We start from the raw sequence: 6,858 nt of genomic DNA on the forward strand, positions 1-6,858 counted from the left end.
AATTGTATAGACTATTATAAAAAGGATATTTTTGCATACAATCTCTACATACTACCAAATGAGTACACCATCCTAATCATTTAATGGGATAAATGCAAAACACTCTGATGCATTTTGCATTTTCAATGTGCAATGCACCGCAGTTCCAAAAGTATTTAGGCATTTCTTCAATATACACTTTGTGCAGAATTATTAGGCAAGTACTATTTCCAGAGATATTTTTTAGCAAAAGTTGGGCAGACATAAAAATTAATTCTGAAGTTTTCTTTTGCTCCAAGTAAATGTATTTAGAGAGAAAATGTTACATAGACTTTCACAAACAAAAACAGAAGAAAAGCATTTGATTATTAGTGTGCACAATTATTAGGCAATCACAAACTAAGTGGATTTTTCTCACTTCACCATCAACTGAAAAAATTGTGAAATTGTCTTATTCAGTCTATATAAGGAATAACAAACTTCACCAATTTAATTGTCCTGTATGGCCACTTTTCTTCTCAATGACCATCATTTCGGCATATATATCATGGGAAGGGGCACTGTCCTTCATGCATATCATAACCTTTTTGAAAACTGCTGACTTCTTCCTGTACCAGTGTTTGAAGAAGGTATTGTCTAGAAAATGTCATTAGATCTGAAAGATCCAACAAGTTCATAGCTGATAACTGCATCCTACACCATCATTCCTCCACGATCTTGTTGGTGCTCTAAGAACCATGGGCCCATCCATCTGCTCCATCAAGAGTCACTCTCATCGCATTTTGTTCACAAAACCTTTATAAAAATCAGTCTTGAGATGTGTCTGTACACATTCTTGACATTTCAGCTTGCATGCCTCATTGAGTGGAGATTATGTTTCAGCCTTTGTGACCCTAACGATGTCATGTAACACACTGCACATAGTGCTTCCAGAGATTCCATTCAGATTGCAGTTTTTTAAATGGTGGCATTTGATTCTAAAGAGTTTCTATAAGTCTCCCCTTTAATTTGACACATAGCTTTGGCAGTTAATTTGTGTCTTCTTCTTGCTACATGCTTCTTCCATTCTCTTTGTCTGTTGGGCACAAAACACTTGATTGTACAGTAATCATGTTTTAAAAGTTTAGCAATTTTGATTGTTTTGCATCCCTCTGAGTGGCACTTTACAATTTTGTTTTTTTCTGCTCTCTGCAAGGTCATTTTCTGGCCCATTTTAATAGTCATAAAAATTGCTTAATAATTCTGTACAGAAAAGTATCTATATTTTCCTGTTTTTCTCCTAACATAATGTACTCAGACCAAATACTGAACATGCACAGCCTTTTAAACAACATTCTTAATTAAAGAATCATCTGGACTGAAAATATTGGTCGGAAGAGAAGATACAAATAAAATACACACTTGCCTAATAATTCTGTGCACAGTGTGTATGCATGGAGTCAATAAACATACAAGGGAAAAATCAAGTTTATTTCTCCAAAAACAAATCTATTCCCATGTTTGGGCAGGAAAATTACTGTATTTTATGCTTCTAGGTAAAAAAATACAGAAGGCGATACAGAAAAAGAAAGGAATGGACTACAAAGGGATAAAATTAGGCTGCAGCCTGTCTCCTGTTCGGGCCTGGTCACAATCCCTCATCTATGTCGCCAGAAATGTTTTCCCTGGCAAGACAGCATGGAAAGTATCTTCTGGAGCGACATATACACCCCTGGCATGCCCCCCCCCCCCCCCATCCATATCTCCACAGGCCTTCTCCATTGCCTGTAGAAGTGGCACACGTCTATAAGGCTGCCGATTATACACCTTCCATCTCCATTATGGGAAGAAAACTTCAATCAGTTTACAAATGGAGATACGGGACAGATATTTGTGGATGGTTGATAAACCAATTTTGGACCATAGCAGACCAGTGGAAATTCACATTATACCACATAATGACAAACCTGGACTGCTGTGATCCGTTCTGATGGTCATCAGGAATCAGGATGTTGTGCTGGGTGTTGAAGAATGTTATGATGTGGTCAGTATTGTATGGGCCAAGAATGGCATGGTGATGTAAGACCCCATTTTGTCCCATGGCAGCACACACAGCAATGTTGCCCCCATGCTACCCTGGAACATGGATAATAGCACATTGCCCAATAACATTTCTTCCGCTGTGCCTTGTTTTGTTCAAGTTAAAAACAACCTCATCAACATAAATGTACTTGTGATGCACTCTGGCAGCATCGAGCTCCATGATTTTGTGGAACAGACAAGGCAAGAGCATTACAGAACACTGTAAACAGATGTGGAGCAGTCAGTACTGTATGGTGTTCCGATACACTGTTATACAGTACCTATAACAACAATGGCAAAAAAATTATAGAAAAGGCTCACCTGCACATATTTATAGGGTAATTCTTTTTCTCTATCAGAGTTCCTCTCAAATGGCACTCTGTACAGCTGCTTCATTCTGATTTGATACTGTTACAGTAGACTGGACAAATTGACCCGCATGATATGACTAACGGTCGTGGTGTCTGAGAGAATATGATTCTGAAGATCTCTCAGTCAAATGCTGTGGGGTAAAGAGTCGGTTTCTTCCACCAGCAAGTGGCAGTCATTCAGGGTGGCACATATTTCCTTATTCATGGACTTTCTTAGTCTTCTAAGCAAGATAACTAACCTGTTGCCTATAGTGTTCATGCTCTGTTGTCTAAGTGGAGACATTTAGAACAAAGAAAAAATAGCACATATTGATGTAATCACTTGCTCACACAGATGCAGAAGCATGTATGCGTCACAAAGGAATTGTCCTGCACATATTTTCCATGGGAAAAACACCATATTTTTCTCTGCTGCCTTACCAGTGTTGGAAACAGTAGCCACATTCACTTAACAATCAACAAAATCTGCGAAACAACAATGTGTTTGGCAAAACACTTCATTTTTACTGCAAAACTCAATACTCTAATCAGAACAATAAACACTTATTGCAAAACTGCATAATCCGCTCAGTTGCAGGAAGCATTGTAACATTAACACATCCAAAAACTCACTTGATAGTCACAGGCAAAATGCTAACCAAAATATTGCGATAGATTAATAGCACAGTGTTTCTTACATTTATTTTAATCAACCATAAACATCACTGGCTAAACACGAGTACACATACACTATATTGCTGAAAGTATTGGGGCACCCCTCCAAATCATTGAATTCAGGTGTTCCAATCACTTCCATAGCAACAGTTCTATAAAATCAAGCACCTAGGCATGCAGACTGCTTCTACAAACATTTGCAAAAGAATGGGTCGCTCTCAGGAGCTCAGTGAATTAAAGCGTGGTACCATGATAGGATGACACCTGTGCAAGTCCATTCATGACATTTCCTCGCTACCAAATATTCCACGATCAACTGTTAGTGGTATTATAACAAAGTAGAAGCAATTGGGAACAACAGCAACTCAGCCACGAAGTGGTAGGTCATGTAAAATCACAGAGCGGGGACAAAGCATGCTGAGGTGCACAGTGTGCAGAAGTTTCCAATTGTCTGCAAGTGCAATGCAAAGCGTCAGATGCAGTGGTGTAAAGCACGCCAACCCTGGACTCTAGAGCAGTGGAGACATGTTCTCTGGAGTGACGAATCATTCTCCTCTGCCTGGCAATCCGATGGATGAGTCTGAGTTTGGCAGTTGCCAGGAGAACGGTACTTGCCTGACTGCATTCTGTCAAGTATAAAGTTTGTTGGAGGGGGGCTTTTGGTGTGGGGTTGTTTTTCATGGGCTGGGCTTGGTCCCTTAGTTCCAGTGAAAGGAACTCTTAATGCTGCAGCATTCAAAGCCATTTTGGACAATTTCATGCTCCCAACTTTGTGGGAACAGTTTGGAGTTGGCCCTTTCCTGTCCAACATGACTACGCACCAGTGCACAAAGCAAGGTCCATAAGGACATGCATGAGCAAGTCTGGTGTGGAGGAACTTGATTGGCCTGCACAGAGCCCTGACCTCAACTCGATAGAACACCTTTGGGATGAATTAGAGCTTAGACTGTGAGCCAGGCCTTCGCGTCCAACATCAGTGCCTGACCTCACAAATGCTCTCCTGGAAGAATGGTCAACAATTCCCATAAACACACTCCTAAACCTTGTGTACAGCCTTCCCAGAAGAGCTGAAGCTGTTATAGCTGCAAAGGGTGGGCCAACTCCATATTAAAGCCTATGTATTAAGAATGGGATGTCATTAAAGTTCATGTGTGTGTAACGGCAGGTGTCCTGATACTTTTGGCAATATAGGTGTAGGTTATCCAACAAACTGAAATGAAAAAAGAGAAGAAGCCTATTCTCTGAAATGAAATTTTACTGTATTGGGCATTATACTGTTACAATCAAACTCAAACCTGATCATAAGCAAAAAATCAAACATTTTTAAATACATGATACAGTTAGGGTGCAATAAAATTTATTTTGAGAATCACAATCAAAATCTTCTACTGTGCCTCATCAGTCCTGTCCTGGATATTGGGCCACGTAAAATATTTTCTATGGCAATGCAGTCATAAGATCCAACAGCGGCATTTGGTTGTAAGGACAGTGGTCATAAACCTTCCATCTCCAGGCAGAAAAAAAGCATCTCAATAATAATGAAGAACAGTGAATATGGAGGAACAAATACAATGGACTTGCTTGGATGAGCCCTAAACCCCTGTATCACTGCAGATGAGTAATGGAAGGGGACATTGTCCCATATGAGTGCATAATGTTCGCCACTGCGCCCAGCATCCTGTCTCCCCTCAGCAACCAGCAGACGCCTGTAAAGCTCATCAAGGAATGTTTAACAGAGTTATACAGACCAACTGTTGGTATGTATGTTACAGGACCATTGTCTGATATAGCTGCACAAATAATAATGTCTGAATACCTTTGCCCTGGTATCTATAGTGTTGCTCTATGGCCTGTAACATTCCTCCCATGGTTCCTGGTCCTGGTCAGATTGAAACCAGCTTCATCCACATAAAACCATTTGTGTGGTTCAGCACTGAACTCTGCCATGATCCTCTGTTGTTTTCTTGTTCTATTTTGCATTAAAAATCAAACTATTCCACCCACCCTTTTATGCATTGTTGCGTATGTTGATTGGTTTAAGTCAGATTTGCAACAAGCGTGTCTTCAGTTGCAAGACCAGGTCAATTTTAGTTAGGTTTTTTGTGCAAGATCCTTAGCAGCCGAGGCCATTTAATTGTCATTAGCTTGACCTGGGACCTTCATGTGACTTTGGTGTTACTGGATGATCACTGTGTCTAGTGTTTTGCAAAAAGTCCATTAGCACTGTTAATTGATCCACATACAACGAGAAATGGTTCACTGTTGTGCAAAAATGTTTCCTGTTTTGCTCACACGTCTTTAGAATAGACAGCATGCACCGATGGCTTGGAAAAACCTTATAAGGAACTAAGAAAAAACTGTTGTGTCCACATGCGGTAAACAGATACCATGCTTTGTCATACACAATGTTAGCATAGCAACTGAAAGGTAGATTTCAGTTATTTTATAGAAGACCTCCAAAGTGACATACCTTTGGGAAAGTAGAGTTAGCCAGTTCCTGGAGCAGTTAGGGTTAAGGGCTTTGCTCAAGGGCACAAAGGTGAAATCACTCTGCTGATTTGAGCCAGTGACTCTGCAACCTTTGATTGATCCAGTTAAGTTCATTTAGTAAAATTGGTTAACCATATTAAAAGCATAAAAACAGCCATTCATCATGATGAGACTGAGGAAGCAATGTGAAACACAAATGTAGGGGAAAGTAAATATATAACAGTATCTTCTGGACCAACTGAACTGTCTACCAATTAGGGCTGAACTTAAGAAGGTCGAAACCTCTCATGCATTTTGACAGGTGTTAAACAACAAAGTGCCAAGGTTCAGACACGGTTCAGACAGTCCTGTCTGTTTTTACTTCAGCTTTTTACTGTGAGCTTTATGTCAGTAGAAATTCACTCTGCTGGGCCAGCACCTCCAGATCCGTTAAAATGGGTGAAAGAGATGCTGACAACCATCCACTAAAAAGTGTCTTTGAGGCGCCGGTTTTCATGGGTGATGTTGTGTACAGAACTAAAGTGTCAAAAATCTGCAGAACTTAGCTTATGCCTATGTGCACCTCCATGAGTGCTCTCCCATCAAACATCAGACACCATGGCAGCCTTTTCGCAAGAATGACATCACACTTCTGGCCTTAAAACTGGGAGTTTTAAAACTGCCTTTATAACTGTTGATTCATCTGAAGGACTGACAGTCTTTAGAGAGCCCACCTGAAGACTGTTGTCTTCATTTCCTCTTTACACTGAACTCTCCTGTATCTTGGTACGTCATCACTGGTACTGAACTATAAGCTCCAAGGCTGAGACTTGTGCCTGTGTGTTTTGCATTTCACATACATGACATGCATATGCTAATTTTGTGCTCAAAGTAAGAGATGAAGCAGCTTCTGACTTGATTCAAGACATTGTGTTGATTTAATTTTTTTTTACCTATACATATCTAACCAGTGTGGCTCTGCTACAACCATAATCAGAAAGTCACTGGTTCCTATGGTCAGCAAAGTAAAGTCACTGTTACGCCCTTGAGCAAGACCCTTCACCCTAGTTGCTCCAGGGACCGGCTGCCCCTGCCTTCTCAGTTGTATGTTGCTTTGGATAAAAGTCTCTGCTAAATAAGTTAATATGGTGTAACCCTAAGCATCCTTGACAGGCTCAAGAGATCAGTGAGAGTTTGAAATCGCTACGCTCATTTTTTCCCACCTCAACACCACATTGCAGCTTTAGACAACCACAGCCCTACTTTAGAGAACGTGCTTTAGAAGAAACTTCCTTCAAAAGGCTTATTTGTTTGATTCATGTGG

This window comes from Paramormyrops kingsleyae, chromosome 6 (assembly GCF_048594095.1).
Source record: "Paramormyrops kingsleyae isolate MSU_618 chromosome 6, PKINGS_0.4, whole genome shotgun sequence".
Taxonomy (NCBI): domain Eukaryota; kingdom Metazoa; phylum Chordata; class Actinopteri; order Osteoglossiformes; family Mormyridae; genus Paramormyrops; species Paramormyrops kingsleyae.